Below are 24,714 nucleotides of genomic sequence, written 5' to 3' on the forward strand. Positions count from 1 at the left end.
TCCCCAGCTGTTGAGGAAAATACTGACAGCTCTTGCTGACACATCATGCATGGCAGTCAAGTTATTCCTGAATCCACACAGTGATAGCGAAGAGTCCGTGCAGCATTTGCTTGACAAGAGATTTCATGTGGCGTTCACAGAGGTGGTAACCACAATGGGATGTTGCTTTTGGGCTTGGGAAGCAATCACCAAGTGGAGAGATTGTTATGCTTAAAAGATGCACAGAGGACACTTTTCAGAGGGATAAGGCAATACGCCACATTTATTGAGAATACTACAGTAGCATATGCTTTTCAGTCACTACGCACACAAACACCATTCACAGAATCCTGCCAGACGATGTGATAGTTACTAGTCCAGAGTCTGGATCAATCTGGTGGTCAGACAGATCGATTATAGAAGGGGAGCTGGGCTTTGTCGGTTGTGATCCAATTCTCTCCTGGAGCAAGACAAAGCCAAAGTCCCATAGCAAGTATCCTGCTTTTATAATCCTTTTCTCTGTTGAAGTCTATGGCTTTCGCTGTGCCAGATTCCCAAAACATCTCTGAGAGGCGTATCTTGTAATCAGTTGTCTCTTAGGACTATTAACGCTCCACTTTAGAGTCGTCAATCTGTCAATCTGATAAATCCTTTATCATGGGTACATGCTGAAGGTTCTTTTGATGCCAATGAGTCTGTCTTCACTCATGCCTCACCCCTCCTTTCTTGGCCATCTGACTGTGGATAACATAAACAATCTTTTCAAGGACTTTTGAAGAAAAGCATAAACAACAGTGTCCCATATTGGGCAGAGCAAAAGACATTGTAAATCAAACAATTAAGATTCCAGCCTTTAGCAGTCCTCTAATCTCATTAACATTGGCACAATACCAAAACTCTCTCTCTTTACTTACTAAACTCACAAATCTTTAAAACAAAGAAATGCATATTTAACTAAAGGGCTTAATTAATAAATATGAAATGTGTTACCTGACATGGCTACATTATTAAACCTAAAATGCAAATATAAAAAGATATAAAACTCTTACTCCAACAGGATCACATCATCGTGCAAGCCGGGGCTGATGAGCAATGGCTGAAAAACTTTTAAGAACACACGAATGGCCAAACTGGGTAAGACCAGAGGTCCATCTGTTCAATATCCTGTCTTTCAACAGTGGACAAAACTAGGTGTCCCCAGAGGGAATGAATGGAACACGTAATTGTCATATGATCCCACCCTTGGTGTCCAAACACAGGATAGGGACGACATTTTATACCATCCTGGCTAATGAGTATTGATGGACCTAACCTACATTAATTTATCTTTTTTTGATAACTTGTTATAGTCCCTGACTTCAAAACATCCTCTGACAGATCCATCACATTCTGCTCCAAAGATGACTACTCAGCAATGGATGTGCAATTGTAGTTGGTTTTGCAAAGCTGGGCTTCCCAAACTTTGGTGGACTGATAGATGGCACACACACATTCTGATTCTGGCACCAGAGCATATAGTTTCTGAGTACATTAATCACAAGGTGTGTTTTTACATGCTTCTGCAGGTGCTTCTGGATCACTTCATGGACATTAACACAGGATGGTTTGGAATGTTGTATGACACATGCATTTTTCTGAACACTAGCCTGGTCAAGAAGCTGCAAGTAGGAACCTTCTTCCCAGACCAGAACTTCATCACAAGGGAAATGGAAATGACCATTGAGATCCTTGGAGACCCTGCCAATCTCTTAATGTTGTGGCTAATGAAACAGAACCTGAGGAGCCTTGACTGCAACAAGGAGCAGTCCAATAAAAATTGAGTGGGTGTGGAATGTCTGTGGAATGCGCTTTTGGCCCGCTGGTGATGTGTGTACAGGAAGCTGAATTTGGCCAATGATGATGTCCCCATGGTTATTGCCATGTGCTGTACCCTCAATAATATTTGCGAAGGGAAGGGTAAAAGCTTTCTTCTGGGCTGAAGCACCAAAGCTCTGTGCTTGGAGGCCCAGTTTGAACAGCCTGAGACCAGAACTATTGAAGAGCACAGCACAGGGCCATAAGGATCAGGGATGCTTTGAGGCAGCAATATGATATGCCTGGAAGTGCAGTGGCTACGTTGATGGGGGTATTTTCATTGGTCCGTGCACTGTACTTAGCGCTGCAGTGACCATAGGTCTGCTGGAGTACGCGTACTTGCTTTCATGTAATGGAATGAAGATTTCATTTAAACCCATGAATTTCATTTATTAAACATAGTAAACACAGGACACTCATGAAGCACTAAACAAAGATCTGCACAGTGGGAGACAAAGATGGAGGAGGTGGGGGAGTGAGAAGGTGACACATGCCCCCAAAATATCATAGGTTTCTATAACTCCAACTTTCATATTCAGCCCCGTCATGTGATGTCCTGTGAGAAGTGGCACTACAGTTCATCAGGGCTAAGATGCATGTGGATTAGTGTTGAGTCTATTGGGAAGTTGCAGGGGTGGAGGTTGGACAGGACGGTGTGGAGTGCAGTGGGTGGTGCCAGGGACTAGGAAGGTGGTGCCCAAATTGTGTTGACAGAGATGGGGGGCGTGTATTGGAAAATGTTTTAGAACACTGGCTGCAGGGGGGCTGGTCCCATAGCTGCTCTAGATGCAGTGCTAGCAGCACCTCCAGCATGTTCATGTTCCTCTCCATAATGCTTAGGAGCTGCTGCATGCTCTCCTGGTGCTCTGTCCTGTCAGAGTCCCTCCACTCCTCCAATTCCTTGTGTTCAGCATCCATGTGGCTGAGGACGTCTCACAAAAACTCCTCTCTAGTCTTTCTTCGGTACTTCCCTGCCCATGTGAGATGCGCTGCAGGAGCTAGAACTTCCTGAGACCGGCATTGCAAGGCTAGATCTATCAAGCCCAAACTTCAATGTGTTACAGAAAGTCCATTGTTAACACTAGACACAGCTCTGCCTCGACCCCTTTGAAACACTTGCCCTGTCCACACACCTAGCCGTGCCTGACTGTCCTAGAGCAAGTGTACATAATATAGAGGACCTCCACAATGGTGAGTTCACCAAGGAAAACCATAGGTGCAGTGGGGCAGGGGAATCGCCAGGACAACCTTTACTGTGGTGGCATGGGTGAGGGTATCCCTTGGTGCTCCTGGGTGTGGAAAAGTCAGGGAAACCCCTTGCACCTGTATATTGTCTGAAGTTATGGAGTTTATAAAGAAAATGCTTGAAACACAGAGAGCTGAAGCAGTTGCAAGCTTCCCATTTCTTCCATAACACAGAACGAACCAGAACCAATCAAAACCGGGTGGTCTGACCCCTAATGAACTAACTGAGTTATTATAACAACAACAAGATCTCTATCCATGACAACTCGATCCACTACAGCAGCAGATTCTATGGAAAATCCCTTCGTGCAGGCAGGCAAGGTTCCAGAAAGCAGGAGTTTTCATTTGCACACAGCATGATAGTTCTACCATTTTTAGACATCTCAGTCATTCAGTTAACTAAATTGCCTGTAAAGCAGAGCCGGCCCAAGCTACAGGCTAACCGCGCAATAGCCCAGGATGCTCGATTGTAAGGAGCAACGCGCGGTACTTCTGGGCCGGGCAGGGGCGGGGCCACACATGTGCCTCATGCCCGGAGCAGCGCCGTGTGCCTGGGGCCTGGGGCACAAGAATGCCTCGGGCTGGTTCTGCTGTAAAGGGTTAAACCCGGAGGCAGTGGGTCTTCAGGAAGTGTTGGCAGGGAGCCAGGAGAGGCAATGGGAAGAAAGTGAGAGATTTGAATTGAAAAACAGCTTCTGCCTGCATGAGTCTTTGTGTGAGTTCCAAGCAAAAGCTGGGGGCAAGAGGAAGTGAACCAGAAATCAGAAGTGAAATTGTCAGCAATACCCATGTCTAGGAAGAACTGAAACTTGGAACAATGGATATGTAAGGCTTTGTCTACAGTACAAGGTTTTTTGGAAGAAACTATGCTAAAGAGGGACATCATTAACATATTTTCTGCCGTTTCTTTTTCAAAAAGGATTTTTGCGCAAAAAGTTGCGTGGACAGGGTTTTTTTTGTACAACCTCCTCCTCCTCCCCTCCCCCCCTTTGTGTTCCTGCATGGCACTGTACTTACCTGATGTTCCCCCAGTGGAAGGGAAGAGGGGGTGAAGGAAAAGCCCAGAGGCGGAGTTGTGTGCTTCAGCCATGTTGGAGTGTGGGCCCTAATTCAAACACAGGCACTGTGCCCACAAGCAGAGCAAGCTCACACAGTAAATTCACCAAATCCAAGGAGACGTGTTAATCTCTGCACAAGTTCTGCTTCAAACTATTAAACAAGTCTACTCTGGCAAGTTACTATGCAGTAAATCAGTCCCCAGAGCTGCAACTTTCATGGTGTCTACATTAGAAAGGCACTGAGAGCGCACTAGCTCAGCAGTTACCTCTCCCAGACAGTCATAAAAATCTCGTGCAAACTCACCCTCAAGTTGTTCTCATTCCAGCTAAGCCTCCAAACCAGGGAAGTCCCCTTTTACCTGGGGTCTTTAGTTATCGCTTTGCATATTCTATGCCAGCCAAAGACCAAGCAACAGTTTCCTATTGTTGTATAGGTTCCACTTTGGGCAGGAATTCTATGGCTACATTCCACCCTTACATGGAAAGTTACTTGGTTGGATCCTACCAGTTGAAGTGGTCACGTGACTTCCAACCACTGCTTGGACTCAAAGGACAGAAGAGGCTGTTTACAGGTGATTACCCAGACACTGAGGCATCCCAGCATTGGGAAAACCCAAAAACTTTTGCACATTTAAATCCATAAAGCATTCCACACTCCATATATATAACTTAACACCCAAGCCAAACTTTCACCAAAATAAGATATCCAGATCCACCGGGTTATGATATTGAGATGGATAGGTAATCTGAGATATTTTATCCAAAGCATCTTTGAGTTACATATATTTGTGTCCATACGTCCATTTCATAAAGGATGGGGGTAGAGGTCCATCACAAAAAGGATTTAGAAATCTCTGTTCAGAATGATGTGATGAAGTGGATATTAAATGAAGCCAAGTCTGATGCCTGTTTCCATCCCATTTCCAGATGTCTCGGGAAGCAATCAGTTGAGCAAAACTTTCCTGTTTCTGATATCAAACCTGCTTTGGTGCACATCTATGACTACTACGAAACAGGTAGGAAGCCTGCCTCACTCTGAGAGGACACTGAGGTCTGATTCATACCATGAGGGAAGGTTCTAACTACATAAAAAAGGACATTAAAATTAGATTCAGCGCTGTCCTCACAGTGGGAGGTTGGTGGGAGAAAAAACTCCTGTAAAAGCCAACACAGTTTCCTTAAAGCCTCTACTCAGACACACAAGTCAAATATGATGAGGATAACGGGAAATCGTATTCATCCTATAAGATAGTTCTCTCAATCCCAAAGGATTGGACACACTGCCCCCCAGGTTAACAAATATTTCAGAGCTTACCCCAAGTACATGCTGACTGCCAATTCTTACCAACTCACGTACAATTTATGAAAAAATAAGAGTATTGCTTAAGAGAGACCAGTATGCAGGCAGACATCAGTACAGTTCTGAGATCAGATTCATAGTAGAAATGACGAGCCGTGTAGATGCAGATTTCTTACTGAATTATTCCATTGGCCATAGTCCAATGTCCATATTCAGGGTGATCCAGATGAGACTAGAGAACTGTCTGATGACTTAAAGCGTCCCCTGATAATGCATCAAGCAGATCTGAGATAAAAAGTGTCTTTAGGTGAACAATAGGCAACCTTGCAGAGTTATTTGCTAAGCATCACTGGTAATTAACTACATAGATTAACATAAATCAATTTGCCCACAGTATAAATTAAAAAAAAATCTTCTCCACTAAGCATCCTAATGAGATACTGCAAATGGTAAACTGAATTCAACAGCTCCTGATATGAACAGGTATCAACCTAGTTTTTCATATTTGAGATGGGTTACCAGGAATCATACATGACAATATGAAATCTTTCCACTCTCAAGTCATCATAGTCACAAAGCACCTACAATTTTGATCCATGCATTTATTGACTATGTTCAAATTCAAAAAAAAAAAAAAAAAAAAAAGCCTGAAGGAATTAGGACTGGGCTCCTACATCTCGTGTTCAGAACTGACTAGGACACTTATGACCAGATTTTCAAAGGTGTGTAAAGAACAGATAGATATCTTTGACGATCCAAGTTGGCAACTGTCTCTTCAGGATCTTAATTACCTTTGAAAATCTGAGCTTAGATTTCCAAGTCCAATTTTCAAAAATGACTTTAGTCACTCGAGTGCTTTTGAAAATTTTAACTGGAGGCCTAAAGAGACAAAAATAGACAAAAGGCAGGAGATATGGTATTCCTTTTAAAAACATGTGACATCTATTTTTAACTAAATTTTATATTATTTTTCTCCCAGGGGCAACTGACCCCTCCGGCCCCCTCACTACGCCACTGCCCCACCTCCTGCAGATCTATCATCTTATTCATGTGCCTGATCTCTGAAAGCCATCCCATGACTCCGCAGTTAGTGTCTGTGGTGCCAGCTTCTGGGTGGTGTCTCAGTGCCGCCACATTCACCTCCAAAGAGGCGGCTTCCCAAAGCAGGCTCTTGCTGCTGAACCCCAAGGCATCCACAGGTCCAGTCTCCTTTCAATGGGCCCACTTCCCAGGGCTCATTGATCTTGGATCTGGCTTTCATCCCCTCTCCAACCTTTGCAACTGCCCACAGGTGCTCACCTTCTGCCTTATCCATTCCCATCTCATTCACCCCACAGGGACAGTCTTTGCCTCACTTGTCCTAGGGACTATTCTACCAAGACGTAATACAAAGTTTCCATGTTAAAGGACTCAGTACAAAGCTAAAAACTTCAATGAGAGAATGATTAATACCGAGACGTGTCTACATCTGCAGCAGGGAGACACCTCTGCCTGCCTCCACCCCTCTCCCCCAGAGTCTACAGCCCCATTGCAAAGCAGGGGAGTGGAAGGAAAGAGGCTGAGGACCATCAATGGGACTGAAGCAGTCATGAGAAAGCCATGCCCGGGAGCCATTCTCCTGTCGATTGCTGGTGCCGTGTTGCTTCAGGCATGCTGAAATGCAGTCACCTCTAGGGTAGGCTGGACAGCTGTTAAACACCTGCACAAGGTTTCAGGAAGGGGGCAGTGCGGGCTGCCTTCCTGCAGAGCCCCCATCAGAACTACCGTGCTCTCCTGGCTTAGGAAAACAATAAACAGGAGGATTGGAAATTAACCCACCCAGTCTCACGTCCCCTAGGCAGGAAATGAGCCATCTACATTAGGCTCCAGCTGGAGTATCATGTCCAGTCCTGAGCACCACATTTCAGGAAACGTGGAGAAACTGGAGAAAGTCCAGAGAAGATCAACACAAATGATGAAAGGTCTAGAGAACAGAACATGAGATATGAGGCAAGGCTGAAGAAATTGGCCTTTTTTACCTTGGAAAAGAGAAGACCGAAAAGGGACATGAGAGCAGCTTTCAAGTATCTAAAAGAGTATCATAGGGTATGTTTACACTACAGTACTAATTCGAACTAACTTAATTCAAATTAGTTAATTCGAACTAAGCTAATTCAAATTAGTGCATCTAGACCCAAAAACTAATTTGAACTAGCTGTAAGGAACGAGGTGTACAGCTAGTTTGGATTAGGAAGTCTAATCCGAACTAGCTAGTCCGTGCCGCGTGTAGCCGCACAGCACGGGGTCCGACCTAGCCGGCATTTAAAAATGGTGTCGGCCGGCTTTATGCAAATGAAGCCCGGGAAATTCAAATCCCGGGCTTCATTTGCAACTCCGTATGACTACATTACGCCCCCCTAGTTCGAACTAGGGGGGTAGTATAGACATACCCTGTGAAAGTTAATTCGAACTAACGGCTGATAGTTCGAATTAACTTTGTACTGTAGACATACCCATAAGGAGGAGGAAGAAAAATTGTTCTGCTTGGCCTCTGAGGTTAGGATGAGAAGCAATGGGCTTAAATTGAAGCAAGGGAGGTTTAGGTTGGACATTAGGAAAAACTTCCTGCCTGTCACGGTGGTTAAACACTGGAATAAAATGCCTAGTGAGATTGCAGAATCTCCATCACTGGAGATATTTAAGACAAGGTTAGACAGACATCTATCAGTGATGACCTAAGGCAACTCAAGTTTGGAAGCCCCAGGGGCCACACTGATACTTACAGAACATGCCGAGGGCCTCAACTTAAGTGTGGTTGCATATGTAAGCAAATATATACAAATAGCTTCTCTCACACTGACAGACATGAATACAAAGATTAAGGCAAGACTACACAACACACAGGCCCCATTTAAGTCAATTCTGCTGATATTAATGAAATGCAATATTTACCCGATTTCTATCCATGTGACAGCACTTTTCATGAGCAATGACAATCCAAGAATTTAACTACTAAAACACATCAACAGAAGATTATTACACTGACTATTTTTTTGTTTCGGCTCCCATTCACCGACCACGTGTTGATCCCCACATAAACCCAAACTGCACTGCAAGGCACAAACAAACTGGCCGTGGGCAGCATACCAAGTTATTAATAAATATTTTATAAACCTTTATCTTTTCTCTCTGCTGCCATGTCTCCTCTCCTTGCTCCATCATCTCCCCTGGTGCCTGCTGCCCCCCAACTCCTCATCCTCCTCTGCTGTCCTGACTCCTCACTGACCTCAGCCCTCCTGCGACCTGCCCCCCTCCACCAGCCTTTCTCTCCCCCCTGTACCCACTCCTCCAGTATCATAGAATCATAGAGCTGGAAGAGACCTCAGAAGGTCATCAAGTCCAGCCCCCTGCTCTACGAAGGACCAATCCCAACTAAATCAATCAGGCTAGGGCTTTGTCAAGCTGAGACTTAAACACCTCTAGGGATGGAGACTCCACTACTTCCCTAGGTAACCGATTCCAGTGTTTCACCACCCTCCTAGTGAAATAGTTTTTCCTAATATCCAACATGGTCCTCTCCCACCATTGCTCCTTGTTCTGCCATCTGTCACTACTGAGAACAGCCTCTCTCCATCCTCTTTGGAACCTCCCTTCATGAAGTTGAAGGCTGCTGTCAAATCCCCCCTCACTCTTCGCTTCTGTAGACTAAACAGACCCAACTCCCTCAGCCTCTCCTCATAAATCACATGCTCCAGCCCCCTAGACATTTTGGTTGCCCTCCGCTGGACCCTCTCCAATGCGTCCACATCCTTTTTGTAGTGGGGGGCCCAGAACTGGACACAATACTCCAGATGCGGCCTCACCAGAGCTAAATAAAGAGGAATAATGACATCTCTGGATCTGCTGGCAATGCTCCTCTTAATGCAACCTAATATGCCATTAGCCTTCTTGGCTACAAGGGCACCCTGTTGACTCATATCCAGCTTCTCATCCACTGTAACCCCCAGGTCCTTTTCTGCAGATCTACTACTTAACTGGTTGGTCCCCAGCTTGTAACTATGCTTGGGATTCTTCCGTCCCAAGTGCAGGACTCTGAACTTGTCCTTGTTGAACCTCATCAGATTTCTTGTGGCCCAATCCTCCAATTTGTCTAAGTCACTCTGGACCCTATCTCTGCCCTCAAGCGTATCTACATCTCCCCTTAGCTTAGTGTTATCCACAAACTTGCTGAGGGTGCAATCCATCCCCTCATCCAGGTCATTAATAAAGATATTGAACAAAACCGGTCCTAGAACCGAACCTTGCTAGAAACCGACCGCCATCCTGACATCGAGCCATTGATCACTACTCACTGGGCCCAGCCTTCTAGCCATCTTTCTATCCATCTTACCGTCCATTTATACAATCCACATTCCTTTAACTTGCTGGCAAGAATATTGTGGGAGACTGTATCGAAAGCCTTGCTAAAGTCAAGGTATATCACATCCACTGACTTTCCCACGTCCACAGAGCCAGTTACCTCATCATAGAAGCTAATCAGATTGGTCAGGCACGACTTGCCCTTTGTGAATCCATGCTGACTATTCCTAATCACTTTCCTCTCGTCCAAGTGCCTCAATATGGATTCCTTAAGGATACCTTCCATGATTTTTCCAGGAACCGAGGTAAGACTGACCGGCCTATAGTTCCCTGGATCATCCTTCTTCCCTTTTTTGAAGATGGGCACTACATTTGCCTTTTTCCAGTCATCCAGAATTTCTCCCGATCTCCACGACTTTTCAAAGATAATAGCCAAAGGCTCCTCAATGACATTTGCCAACTCCCGCATTACCCTTGGATGCATTACGTCCGGACCCATGGTTTTGTGCATGTTTAGCTTTTCTAAATAATTCCTAACCTGTTCTTTACCCACCAAGGGCTGTCCATCTTCATCCCATCTTGCGTCACATAGCGCACAAGTCCTGGAGCCAACCTTGTCCGTGAATACAGAGGCAAAGAAAGCATTGAGTACTTCAGCTTTCCCCACAACATCTGTCACTAGGTTACCTCCTTCATCCACACCCTCTCTGATCACCTTCTTCTTGTTAGCATGCCTGTAGAAACCTTTCTTATTATCCTTCACATCCTTAGCCAGTCGCAATTCCATTTGCGCTTTCGCCTTCCTGATAACCCCCCGGCATTCTCGAGCTATACCTTTAAACTCCTCCCTGGTCATTTGTCCAAGTTTCCACTTTTTGTAAGCTTCCTTTTTGTGCTTAAGTTCACCAAGGATTTCCCCTGTAAGCCAGTCCGGTCTCCTACCATGTTTGCCTCTCTTGCTACGCATTGGGATGGTTTCTTTATGTGCCTTCAATAAGGCTTCTTTAAAATACTGCCAGCTGTCCTGGAATCCTTTCCCCTTCATGTTAGCATCCCAGGGGACTCTGCCCATCAGGTCTCTGAAAGAGTGAAAATCTGCTTTTTTGAAGTCCAAGGTGTTTATTTTACTAGTCTCTTTTCTTCCTTTGGTCAGGATCCTGAAATCTACCATCTCATGATCTCTGCTTCCCAGGTTGTCACCCAGCTCCACTTCCCCTGTTAGTTCCTCCCTGTTTGTGAGCAGAAGGTAAAGCTGTGCACGGCATCTGGTCGGATCGCTCAGCACTTGTATGAAGAAGTTATCCTCAGCATTCTCCAAAAACTTCCTGGATTGCCTGTGAACTGCCATATTGGTTTCCCAACAGATGTCATGGGGTATGTCTACACTACAAAGTTAGTTCGAACTAACGGACGTTAGTTCGAACTAACTTTAATAGGTGCTACACTAGCGCTCCGCTAGTTCGAATTTGAATCGAACTAGCGGAGCGCTTAGCTCGAACTAGGTAAACCTCATTTTACGAGGACTAACGCCTAGTTCGAACTAGCTAGTTCGAACTAAGGGCTGTGTAGCCCTTTAGTTCGAACTAGTGGGAGGCTAGCCCTCCCCAGGTTTCCCTGGTGGCCACTCTGGCCAACACCAGGGAAACTCTATGCCCCCCTCCCGGCCCCGGACCCCTTAAAGGGGCACGGGCTGGCTACGGTGCCCATGCCAGGTGCAAGCCTGCCAGCACCCAGCTAGCAGACCCTGCACCTGGCATGGCACAGAGCCACCCACCCGATGCCCCCCAGCCCACCCCCTCTTGCCGGGACCAGGCTGGCGGCTCCCGGGAGCTTGCCCTGGACCGCAAGAGGCGGGCACCTTCCTGGGCTAGTGCGGACATCGTGGACCTCGTCCACGATGTCCGCACTAGACACAGGAAAGTGGCCGTCTAGGGCAGGAGAGCTGCCAGCCTGGCCACCCAGGAGCAGGTGTGCATGAAAATCAAGGGGGTCCACTGAGACCCCCGACACTGAGCCCTGAGCTTACAATGGCCGTCCTGGGTCAGACCAAAGGTCCATCTAGCCCAGTAGCCTGTCTGCCAACAGCGGCCAACCCTAGGGACCCTGGAGGGGATGGACCGAAGACAATGACCAAGCCATTTGTCTCGTGCCATCCCTCTCCAGCCTTCCACAAACTTTGGGCAGGGACACCATTCCTACCCTCTGGCTAATAGGACTCCATAGACCCAACCTCCATGACTTTATCTCACTTCCCTTTAAACTCTGTTCTAGTTCTAGCCTTCACAGCCTCCTGCAGCAAGGAGTTCCACAGTTTAACTATTTGCTTTGTCAAGAACAACTTTCTCTTACTAGTTTGAAGCCTGCTACCCATTCCTTTCCTTTGGTGTCCTCTAGTCCTTCTTTAGGGGAACTCAGGAAGAACTTTTCTGAATGCACCCTCTCCACCCAACCCCTGCTTTTAGAGACCTCTATCCTGTCCCCCCTCCGTCTCCTCTTTTCTAAGCTGAACAGTCCCAGTCTCTGTAGCCTTTCTTCATCTGGGACCTGTTCCCAACCCCTGATCATGTTAGTTGCCCTCCGCTCTCCCAGCCTTTCTCTTCCCCTCTCCCACCTCCTTTTCCCAGTCTCCCCCAGTTTTTTTCAATAAAGACAGAGTCAATGTTGGAAGAAACGTTATTTTTCTTTTGTACATCAATAAGAAGGGGGGCTAGGGAAGGGTAAGTGGAAGGAGGTGAGGGAGGAATGGGGTACGAGCCCCCGATGGGGAGGACTGGGCTGGCTCTGTGGGCTTCTGGGGGTGGAAGCTCTCCTGCAGCCCCCCAATTACTCCCTCTCCCCAGATGGCAGCCTGCGGCAAGTGTAGCCGGGCTGATGGCCGAGTGGTGTGATGTGCCCAGTGTGGGCACTCAGGGCACTCCAAGCCAGGACTGCTTTGCAAGCGGGGCACCCCTTAGAACTGTGTGTCCGGGGTGGGGGTCGGGACCCTTTAAGCGCAGCCCTCGGCTAGCCTGAGACAGCATCTCCATGCTCTAAGTCCTCCTTTTATGCCCTGCCGGCACTGCTTCCGGCCATCCTTAAGCCCTGTTCAGAGTCCACTCAATGTGGACTTGCTAGTTCGAACTAGCAAAACGCTAGTTCGAACTAGTTTTTAGTTCTAGATGCGTTAGTTCGAACTAGCTTAGTTCGAATTAACTAATTCGAACTAAGTTAGTTCGAACTAGCGCTGTAGTGTAGACGTACCCAGGGTGATTAAAGTCCCCCACGAGAACCAGGGCCTGCGATCTGGAGGCTTCTCTCAGTTGTCTGAAGAAAGCCTCATCCACATCATCCACTTGATTCGGTGGCCTGTAGCAGACACCAACCACTACATCGCTGCTGTTGTTTGTGCCTTTAATCTTAACCCATAGACTCTCAACAGGTTTTTCTCCCTCTTTATACTGGAGTTCAGAGCCATTGTAGTGCTCTCTTACATATAGCGCAACTCCTCCTCCTTTTCTCCCCTGCCTGTTCTTCCTGAACAGTCTATACCCTTCCATGACAGTGTTCCAGTCATGCGAGTCATCCCACCAAGTGTCTGTTATCCCAATCAAATCATATTTCTTGGACTGGGCCTGGGCCTCCAGTTCTTCCTGTTTGTTGCCCAGGTTTCTCGCGTTAGTGTACAAACACCTTAGGTAACCAGTTGAGCACCTTATCTTTTCCATTCGAAACAGGGGTCCTCCTTTCTTGCTCATTCCTCTCTGCATTTCTTCCCGGTATCCGACTTTCCCACTCCCCTCAGGGTTTTGGTCACCGTCCCCTGATGAACCTAGTTTAAAGCCCTCCTCACTAGGTTTGCAAGCCTGCACACAAATATGCTCCTTCCTCTCTTCATTAGGTGCATCCCATCTCTTCCTAACAATCCTTGTGCCCAGAACAGAGTCCCATGGTCGAAGAAGCCCTCTCTGCGACACCACCTGCGCAACCCCGCATTTACGTCCTCAATTTGACGATCCCTGCTCAGTCCTTTCCCTTCAACAGGGAGGATGGACAAGAATACCACTTGCGCTCCGAATTCTTGAATCTTTCTTCCCAGCACTACATAATCTGTAGTAACCAGCTCAAGGTCATTCTTGGCTGTATCATTTGTGCCTACGTGGAGAAGCAGGAAGGGGTAGAGATCCAAAGGTTTGATCAGTTTGGTAAGCCTCTCAGTCACATTCTGAATGCAAGCTCCCAGTAAGCAGCACACCTCTCAAGATTCCAGGTCCAGACGGCAGAGGGATGGCTCAGTCCCTCTTAGGAGGGAGTTCCCTACCACCACCACCCGTTGTTTTCTTTTGGGGATGGTGGCCGTGGAACCCCCATCCCTAGGACTACACATCCCATGCCTTCCAGTAGATGGTGTTCCCTTCCGGTTTCTTCCTTTTGAAGTCCCTTCCAAAGCTTTCATCACTGTAGAGCCTGTGGAGAGAGCCTGAAAGCGATTACTTACCTCTATAGCATTGGGGGATTCCCATGCTGGCCTTTTCCCCCTTCTAGAAGTTACATGCTGCCAGTTCTCTTTCTGGTCCCATACTGCCCTCTCTGGCTCCTCTGCCTGCCGTGCTTGAAGGATTAAACGCTGCCTTCTATCGAGGAAGTCTTCATCCTCTCTGATCGAGCGTAGGGTCGTCACTTGGGCCTCTAGTCCTCTAATTTTCTCTTCCAAAATGTTGACCAGCTTGCACTTCGTGAAATCTGTTCTTTCTTCCAGGAGGAAGACAAACATGGCACACACTGTGCAGGTGACAACAGCAGACCCATCACTATCCATTGCTGCTGTCCTGGAGAAGGGATTTAAAAAGAAAGGCAAGAGAACCTCATGCTCTTCCCCCTCCCTCTCTAAACTCCCTGTTAGCACTCACCTCTTCGCAAGCTCCTTGGTCGCTTGCCCACTGACTTATAAAGCCCTGGAGTGCCTGAAAGTCCCTCCCCCTATCAAGGCTCAGCCAATCAGGAGAGGCTTCTAGAATTCAAACTTTAATTAGAAGCCAACAGTTTCCACCTGCCAATCACAGCCAATCACAGCACACACTCCATCAAGGGGGGAAGAGAGGGGAGAGGTCAAAGGGAAAGTGGAAAAAAAAGCCTCACTCTCAAACTCAGGGGAAAAAACAAACAAAAACAAAAAGAACGCACACCAATCCTCACTCACAAACACAAGCTCAGCACACAGCAAGAAAGCCCCAAACTCAACACACACTTCCCTCAAGAGTCCTGTATCTGCTTCTCCTTTACCTGGAGGACTCCCTCTCTAAACTCCTGGTTAGCACTCACCTGTTCACAGTAGCCCCACTCTGATCATGTGAGCTACCCCTTCTCATCCCCTCTTCTAACACCTCCTTCTATACACCTGCCCTTCCTCTCTCCTCTGGTGCTAGTCCCTCCCCTGCAGGTGTCTGCCCTTCTGCTTCACCGCAGAATCCCCTGGCACCTTCACTTTCCCTTAGCCCTGCACCCTCCTGGTGCCTCCCCCTTCCTTTACTGCCCCTGATGCCCACTCCCTCACCACTCTCTGCCCCATTCCCCTCCTGACCCTCTGTGCCCTCTCACATGCCTTGCTCCATCCCCACCTTTCTCATGCCCACCTCTTTTTTCAAGCTTTCTCCCAGCACCTCCCTCTCTAGCCCCCAAAGCCCTTCCCCTCTCCTCTCCCAGCATCACCCTGTCCCCCCTCCCACTTGTTACACTTTGGTTCAGTGATGTGATGGGAGCCTCAAGGGTTAAAGCCGACTACCCAGTGAAAACTACTGGATGATGGTGAAACAAATGATTTTTATTAAGTGATCAAAACCAACAATTAACAAGTAGGTGTTTAAACTAGCAATTGCTCAATACTTTTACAGCATAGAAAAGCTTGGGCACAATTATACCCAATTGATTACAATTCTTTAATTACAATTCACTTATATCAAATCACTATCCCTAATTCGCCTAAGGCAACGCAGCATACAAATGAAAAATACAAAAAAACAAAGCCAAAAAATGATAATAAAAAACCCCACAGCCAATCCCTCCAATGTCACTTTAGGACAGCTGGTGGAGTTAGTCATTGATTTTTTTTTTTTTTACTGTTACAAGTTGACAACTCCTGGGTTTTTCTTCTAACACTTATACCTGGGTTAAAACTTAACTCTATCACATAGCACAAAATCACACTATCTATACAATACAATTAATATGACTTATACTTCACAGGATTATAGGATATAATTAATGCAGCTTAACTATTAACTAAACCACCAATTAATAAATTTAAGTAATACTTACAAATCCAGCAATGATAACAACACAAAGACACCCTAGAACTCGGAGCATGCTCAGGACTCGCGCACCCCTATATTTGACTCGAAGGGTGGGGAGGGAGCCTCAGGGTGATCAATCCTTTAGCCGGACAAAAAAAGAGACGTGTCCTCAATAAACGGAACCTCTGTTGAACAAAGGGGTAGAGGGTCTTTTATATAAAAACTCGGTGTCTAATGCCATGCTAGGGTCTGCATTTGGCAGGGCCTGATAGGCTAGTGATGAGGTAGTATGACAATACTGCCCTATAGGAATTTTCATGATGTATGCTTGATCCCCTCGTGGACAGGACTAGATGGGGCATGGTTAGTGTGAGACAGTTGTGTTTTATTACCCTATGTTTTCTTTTTCTCTTGCCTCTAAGACTGGTCAAGATACAGTCAAATGAGGCTTTTCTGTAAGTGCAGCTAGCTGCTATCTAGTCATGCTCACCTCCCTGTTTTCTGGTGCTTGTGAGTCCCAAGATGCCTGTAAGGTCAAATTCCATCACAGAAAACTGCATTGTGCGCTTACAATTTATGCTTTCTCAAAGTGTGACAGAGGCCTACATTTTCTGTGAGCTGCTTTGTGTGGCTGGATGGGCTATACGCAAAGGCCGTGGTCAGAAGAAGCCTGTTTTGCAACACCACTGACACCTCCCGTCCTGCCCTTGCCCTCATTGTCTGCACTTGGCCCCCTTGCATTTGTCTTTCCTGCACCACTGTCTCTTGGTGCCTTCCCCTCCCCCTGCCCAAGCTCCTTCTACTTCCAGCCCTCCCCTTCTGCCTCTGCCCAAGCCCCCTCCCCCTCACCTCTGCCCCCACTCAAACCTCCCCACGGTCACCTCCCCTCCTCCTCCCGCTTCCTCCAGCGCCTCAGCCCAAGCCCAAGCCCAAGCCCCTTCCCTTCCCCCCCCACCGCTGTTGCTACTGCCGCCGCCACCGCCACTTTCTCCTTTCCTCTCCTCTCCTCTCCCCACCCAAGCCCCTTCCCCCCACCGCCATTGCACAAGCCCATTCCCTACCTTCTGCCTTCCACATTGCAGGGCCAGAGTCTGCACTCAGGCCCCAGAGGCCGAACCCAAAGCTAGCGAGGCCCCGCAACATGCTTCCCACAAGTTTTAAAATCCTGGGCTGTTACGTCATGTCACGCCCAGGCGTCCTCCCCGCCCTCGTGCAATACTGCACATGGGCAGCAGCAGGCGGCAAGGAGGAGCTGCGCACGGCAGAGACAGTCAGGGGCTGAGGGCGATGCTCTAGGGGCAGGGTGGGAGGACGCGTGGGGGGTCCAGCAGGGGGAGTCCGGGGCCAACTCGGTGAAATAGGGCCCCTGGTTCTGTAAATCACCGGCACTCCCGGATTCAGGGGCACGGGGCCCCCTTAGGCATAGGGCCCGATTCGACTGAATCAGGCCCCTAAGGCCGGCCCTGTCCTCCCTCCAGAAGCCCCTTCTATGCAGAGGCTGGCCACATCCTCCCCACTCCCCCACACCCACACTATATACAACACAGGGACATGGGTACAGTCCCAGGCCAACTCACACTCCTGGGCATAGCAGGACATGATGGTGCAGAGACCTGCTGTCCTCACCTTGCAGACAGGGCCTGGGCTTCACCCACTGTGTCCCCAGGGAGAACTGACCATCTGTCTGGTTTCTTCACAGCTGCACCAGCTGCGAGTGCAGGGCGCACTACCCCGCCCAGGACATCCTCCTGCACCTGGGCCAGCAGGTGCACCTGGAACCAGGAGGGATACCAGCGGCAGCACCTGGGGTTACTGCAAAGGCAGGTCCACAGCCAGGAGCACTGGGTGCAGGAAGACATCCAGCTGTGGCAGGAGAGCTTGCAGGAGCTCCCCTACCCACTCCCCCCCGGGGATGCCGAGGCCCCCACACCCACAGTGCTGGGAGACAAGTAGGCCGGCAAGATCCCCAACCCTGAGCTTCTCCTCCCCCTTCCTCCCCTTGCCTCCCCCTTCCAGATCCCTGCTCCCAGGTTTCCCCCTCCCCTCTCCCACCCTCATCCCCCCACCCCAGTTATGGTCAATAAAGAGAGTTTGTTTTTGGCAACACATGTGTTTTTATTTGACATCAGGAAAGGGGGTTAGGGAGGGGAAAGTGGAAGGACGTGAAGGTGAAATAAGGCACAAGGCCCCAGTGGCGCATGCCAGGGAGACTTCAACCCTCCTCTGTCTGGAAGTTCTCCCACAGGAAGTTCTCCCACAGGAAGTTCTCTCCTCCCAGAGTATGTCTACATTACAGCGCTAATTCAAACTAACTTAGTTCGAATTACTTAATTCGAACTAAGCTAATTCGAACTAATGCAGCTAGACCTAAAAACTAGTTCGAATTAGCGTTTTGCTAATTTGAACTAGCGTGTCCACACTGATTGGACGCAGGGGCGCATTTAAGGGCACCTGAAACCAGTTCTGGCAGGGCATCAAGTCAGTAGTTGCATTGTGTGGCTGCTGTCTGAGGCTATCTGAGGCTCGTGCTTAAAGGGATCCCCCTGGACAGCCAGTTATCAGCTTTTCTGCTTGCTTGCCAACCTCGCCAAGGGACAGCAAAGTGTTGGTCTCTGTGTCTGTCTGTGTCGGTGCTTCCCATTGGGGACGCCTCCGCAGGTGGCAACATGGAGCCAGAGCTCGCCCTGCACCTTCTGGTGCACTTTCTGGACTTGCTGCTGCAAGCCTGCCAGCAATGGCTGGAGGCTGCCTGGCACCACCTGGTGCACGTCAGCCCCCTGCCTCTCTGCCTGGCTGTGGAGGAGCCGCGGCGGCGCCTGGACGCTGGCGTGCCCCATCGCATCTGGCGTCTGGACACCAGCACCGACTGGTAGGACCGCATCGTCCTGGAGTGCTGGGAAGACCGACAGTGGACCCAGAATTTCAGGATGAGGAGGGACACCTTCCTGGAGCTCTGCGAGTGGCTCGCCCCTGCCCTGCGCAGAAGGGACACTCACATGAGGCCCGCCATCCCCCTCCAGAAGCGTGTGGCCATCGCCCTCTGGAAGCTCTCCACGCCGGACAGCTACCGATCAGTTGGGAACCAGTTCGGTGTGGGGAGATTCACCGTCGGAGCAGTGCTCAAGCAGGTACGGCACTCATTGGCCACTGGACCAGGGGGGGAGGGGGGCTGCAAGGAGGGGATGGGCCGCCCCAGGGAAAAAGGAGGGGGAGGGAGGAGGCAAAAGAGCCCCGCACCAGTCTCTCCCGGCCATACTACATGCCGCCTGGGGGGGTTGCTTCCGGGAGTGAGGTACGGGGCACTGCCAGGGCATGAACACTCCCAGCCACCTGGGCGCCCAACTGATTCGCGCTTTGCTGTGTCTCTCTCCACAGGTGGTCAGGTCCATCAACCGAGTGCTGCTCCGCAGGGTGGTCTGCCTTGCCGACCCGGATGCCGTCATCCGGGGCTTCGGCACCCTGGGCTTCCCCAACTGCGGAGGGGCCATCGACGGGACGCACATCCCCATCCGTGCCCCAGAACACCAGGCCTCCCGGTACGTCAACCGCAAGAGGTACTTCTCCGTGATCCTGCAGGCCGTGTGTGACCACTGGGGACAGTTCACGGACATTAATGTGGGCTGGTCCAGCAAGGCACACGACGCACGGGTATATTGCAACTCCTCCGTGTGCCAGAGGCTGCAGGCTGGGACCTTCTTCCCCGACCGCCACATCAGGGTCGGGGACATGGACATGCCCGTGTGCCTGGTGGGGGATGCCGCCTACCCCCTACAGCCATGGCTGATGAAGCCCTACACGGGGCACCTCAATCCCTCCCACCAGTCCTTCAATGCGAGGCTCACCAGGGCCCGCATCGTGGTGGAGGGGGCCTTTGGGTGACTGAAAGCCCGCTTTCGATGCCTCCTCACCCATCTGGACCTCGCCGAGCACAATATACCTCCTGTAGTGGCAGCATGTTCTGTGCTGTACAATTTGTGTGAAAGAAAGGGGGAGGATTTCCTGCCAGCCTGGATGGCTGAGGCTGACCGCATGGCTGGCCACTATGCTCAGCCCCGCACCCCCGCCATCCGGGAAGCCCAGCGGGGGGCCGTCCGGATCCGGGAAGCCCTGCGGGAGAGCTTCCTAGTGGAGGAGGAGGAGGACTGACCTCTCCCTGCATGCCCCACTGGGGCCTTCTTCCACCCTCCCCCCCTTCCCCTTTCCCCTTCCTAACCACCCTTCCTAATGTCAAATAAAGACACCTGGTTTGGCAAACAACATCTCTTTTTATTTAATATAAGTGGGGTGGGGGGACGGAGGAGTGAGGGTGGGAGAGGGGAGGGGGAAACCTGGGAGGAGGGAGCTAGAAGGGGAGGGAAGGGAGGAAGGGAATGGAAAGCTCAGGGGTGGGGGTCAGCGTGCCTGTCCCATCTTGCAGCACTGCGGGTGCGGGGGTTTCGGGGGGGAATGGGTGTGGAGGTGGGGCATGAGGGACGGGGGCTGCGGAGGAAGCAGGAGCAGGGGGAGCAGGAGCAGGAGCAAGAGGAAGCGGGAACCGGTCGAGGAGGCTCTGGAGGTGGCCTCCCAGCCCCCCATACACATAAGGGGAGCATGATGGTACTCACATGTGGAGGCCTCCCCGGCCTCGGACAACACAGGTGAGCGGCTCAGTGCGGTGCCTCGGGGGTCCTGGGTCTTGGGCAGGCTGCCGCCAGGCTCCTGGCTCTCGGTGTTCTCCTCCTCCTCCTCGGTGTCAGGGAATGGTCCCTCTGCCCCGTGGTCAATCACCACCCAGGAGGCAGGGACGGCATGAGCCCCCAGGATGAGGTCCAGAGCCAGAAAGTGGGGGCAGGCCTCCGGGTCGGCCCTTAGCAGGCAGACCCAGGAGTAGGACTGCCGCAGGTCCTTAATCTTGCAGTGGACCTGCTCCCTGCTGCGGTGGTAGCCTCTGGCGGCCAAGCTGGCAGCTATGCGGCTGTAGACGGCCGTGTTCCTGTGGCTAGTGCGGAGATCGTGGACATTGGAGGCTTCCCCCCAAACCTGGATGAGGTCCACGATCTCCGCACTAGACCACGCGGACGCCCTCCTCTTGCATCCCCGGGCAGGCTCCTGAGAGCCGCCAGCCTGGTCCCGGGAAGAGGGGTAGGGCTGGGGGGCATTGGGTGGCTGGTTCATGGGGTGTCAGGTGCAGGGTCTGCTGGCACGGTGCTGGCAGCCTTGCAACTGGCACAAACACTGTAGCCAGCCTGTGGCCCTTTAAGGGCTCCGGGGCCAGGAGGGGGGCAATAGAGTTTGCCTGGTGTTGGCCAGAGTGGCCAGCAGGGCAAGCTGGGAAGGGCTAGCCTCCCACTAGTTCGAATTAAAGGGCTACACAGCCCTTAGTTCGAACTAGTAAGTTCGAACTAGGCGTTAGTCCTCCTGAAATGAGGTTTACCTAGTTCAAACTAAGCGCTCCGCTAGTTCAAATTAAGTTCGAACTAGCGGAGCGCTAGTGTAGCGCCTATCAAAGTTAATTCGAACTAACGTCCGTTAGTTCGAATTAACTTTGTAGTGTAGACATACCCCCAGATACTGGTAGCTCCCCAATGGGCATCCCAGCTGGCAGCCATCTGGGGCTATGCATTCAGGCCAACCAGATGGTTGGCCTCTGCCATCGAGCCTGGCAGGAAAACCTCCCCCTTCTGCTCACACAAATTGTGCAGCACATAATACACCGCCACAACGTGCAGAATATTCCTCCTGGAGAGGTCGAGGCAGGTGAGGAGGCATCGAAATCAGGCCTTCAGCCGGCCAAAGGCCCCCTCCACCACAACGCAGGCCCTGCTGAGCCTGGCATTAAAGGCCTGATGGGAGGGATTGAGGTGTCCTGTGTAGGGCTTCATGAGCCAGGGCTGTAGGGAGTAGGCCACATCCCCCACCAGGCAGATAGGCATGTCCATGTACCCGACCCTGATGTGGCGGTTGGGGAAGAAGGTCCCGGCATGCAGCCTCTGGCACATGGAGGAGTTGCGGTACACCCGGACCAGCCCACGTTAATGTCCAGGAAGCAGCCCCGGTGGCCAGACACGGCCTGCAGGATGACCGAGAAGTACCCTTTCCGGTTAATGTAGAGGGAGGCCTTGTGTTCCGGGGCATGGATGGGGATGTGCGTCCTGTCGATTGCCCTATCCCCCCCCCCCCCCTGCAGTTGGGGAAGCCCAAGGCACCAAACCCCTTGATGACCGCATCCAAATCTGTGAGGTGGAGAACTCTGTGGAGCAGCACCCTGTTGATGGCCTTGACCACCTGCAGAGGAACACACAAAACTGAGAGTCACTTGGGTGCTGGGGTGGCCGAGAGCGTTCTTTCCCCACCACTGCCACGTGCCCCCACTCTCCAGGAGCACCTTCCCTCCCCGCAGTCCTGGCCATGGCGGGCAGTCCGAAGTGCGTCTGTGACAGAACAAACCCTCCTGTGGAGGGGACTTGCACCCCTTTTCCCCCCTTTTCCCTGGGGCAGCCCATCCACTCCTTGCTCCGCCCCCCTCCTCTGGCAAAATGGCCGGAGACTGCCATACCTGCATGAACACTGCTCTGATGGTGGATTTCCCCATGCCGAACTGGTTGCCAACGGATCTTTAGCTATCTGAGAGCTTCGAGAGGGCGATGGCCACATGATTGTGGAGAGGAATGGCGGGCCTCATGTGCATATCCCATCGCTGCAGAGCAGGGCGAGCCACTCACAGAGCTCCAGGAAGGTGTCCTTCTTCATCCTGAAGTTCTGGGTCCACTGTTGGTCTCCCCAGCGCTCCAGGACAATGTGGTCCCACCAGTCACTGCTGGTGTCCAGGCGCCAGATGCAGGAGGGCACTCTGGCATCCGGGCACTGCTCCTCCACGGCCCCCAGGGGGGTCCGGAAGAGGACCTGGGGGTTGGGCTGCTGCAGATGGTGCCAGGCAGTCTCCAGCACTTGCTGCCAGGCTTGCAGCAAAAGATCCAAAAGAAACACCAGAGTGCCCAGGGGTGGCTCTGGCTCCATGGTACCGAGTGCTGTGGTGTCCCGAGTGAGGGCAACCAAGCAGGCAGAGAAAAAAAAGCTTTGCTGTCCCTCAGGGGGCCGAGGAGTAACGGTAGTTCGGAATAGGAAGCCTAGTCCAAACTACCTAGTCCATGCCGTGTGTAGCCGCGGGGCACGGAGTCCGCACTAGCAGACATTTAAAAATGGCGGCGCCCGGCAATATGCAAATGAAGCCCGGGAAATTCAAATCCTGGGCTTCATTTGCAATTCCGGTTGCCTACATTACCACCCTAATTCGAACCTGGGTGGTAGTGTAGACATACCCTCAGCGAGGTAGGCAAGCAGCAGGGACAGCTGAGAACTAGCTCTTCAGGGGGGTCCCTTTAAGCACAAGCCTCAGATAACCTCAGACACAAAGCAGCTACTGACCCGATGCCTTGCCAGAACCGCTTTCAGCTGCCCTTAAATGCGCTTCAGTGGACGCGCTATTTCAAAATAGCAAAAAGCTATTTCGAAATGCATTTTAGGTGTAGATGTGTTATTTCGAAATAAGCTATTTTGAAATAAGATATTCCGAAATAACGCCGAAGTGTAGATGTACCCTCAGAGACTTATAGAGGCCCAGCTTGCGAACAGGAACAGCTAACAGGAGAGTTTGGAGAGGGATTTCTCCAGGTAAAAGAAGGAGTAAAAACGGGACCCTTGCGGTAAGTGGCTTTCTGAAGTGTGTGTTTCTGTGGGGGGGAGTTATTTGCTGTGTGCTGAGCTTGTGATTGTCTGTTTGGTGGTTTGTTTGATTGTTTGTTTGAAGGAGCTTCTAAAAGGTTTGAAACCTAAAAGCCTCTGTTAATTGGCTAAGCCTTAGTCAGGGGGAGGGGCTACCAGAGCTATATAAGCTGGTGAGTCAGCGACCAGGGAGCTTGCGACCAGGAACAGCTAACAGGAGAGTTTGGAGAGGGAGTTTAGAGGGGGAGGTTAGAGGGCACTAGTGACTTCGGACCTTCTTTAAAACATAACTCTTAGAATAATCTATATTCCAGAGGTTTAAAAAGAATCCCATTTACATCTAAACTTATTCATTAGAAAAATGCAGACAGAAGCCCAGCAGCAGAGTGGGGGCTATCCTGTTTATTGCGTCGAGTGTAACATGTATGATTACCTGCCCTGTGGGCGGGTGGCGTATGTGTGCATCCGTTGCAAGGAGCTTCTGACCCTCAGAGACCGAGTTCAGGCTTTGGAGTTCAGGGTGGCTGAACTGGAGGAGCTAAGGGAGGTAGAGAGATATGTTGATGAGTCTTTCCGGGACACTGTAGTACTGTCCTACCTCCAGTCTGAGAGCCCCAGTGCTCTTAAGGAGGATGAAAGCCTCAAGGGAACAGGGCATTCAATGGGAGCAGAGGGAAACCATCCCGTAGTTGGGACCCTCCTCCCAGAGGATGTTGCGGTATCCTCTCGCACTGAGGATACCTCTGAGGGGGAGGGAATGCCAGTTAGGAAGAGGCAGGTGTTAGTAGTGGGTGATTCGATTGTTAGAAACATAGATAGTTGGGTTTGTGATGACCGGGAGAACCGTGTGGTCACTTGCCTGCCTGGTGCGAAGGTTGCAGATCTCTCGAGGCATGTAGATAGACTTATGTGTAGTGCTGGGGAGGAGCCATTGGTCGTGGTACATGTCGGTACCAATGACATAGGGAAGGGT

At 50.5% G+C, this 24,714-nt stretch overlaps 1 long non-coding RNA gene across 1 annotated transcript; it reads left to right on the plus strand.

The window, feature by feature from the left end:
- The first annotated feature begins 4,629 nt into the window (after positions 1 to 4,629).
- LOC142818991 (uncharacterized) lies at positions 4,630 to 18,115 on the plus strand. Its single transcript, XR_012896679.1, has 3 exons — positions 4,630 to 4,708; positions 5,064 to 5,152; positions 17,740 to 18,115. It is a non-coding gene; the product is annotated as an uncharacterized LOC142818991 (long non-coding RNA).
- The last annotated feature ends 6,599 nt before the right edge of the window (positions 18,116 to 24,714 follow it).

Source organism: Pelodiscus sinensis, chromosome 1, assembly GCF_049634645.1.
Source record: "Pelodiscus sinensis isolate JC-2024 chromosome 1, ASM4963464v1, whole genome shotgun sequence".
Lineage (NCBI taxonomy): Eukaryota > Metazoa > Chordata > Testudines > Trionychidae > Pelodiscus > Pelodiscus sinensis.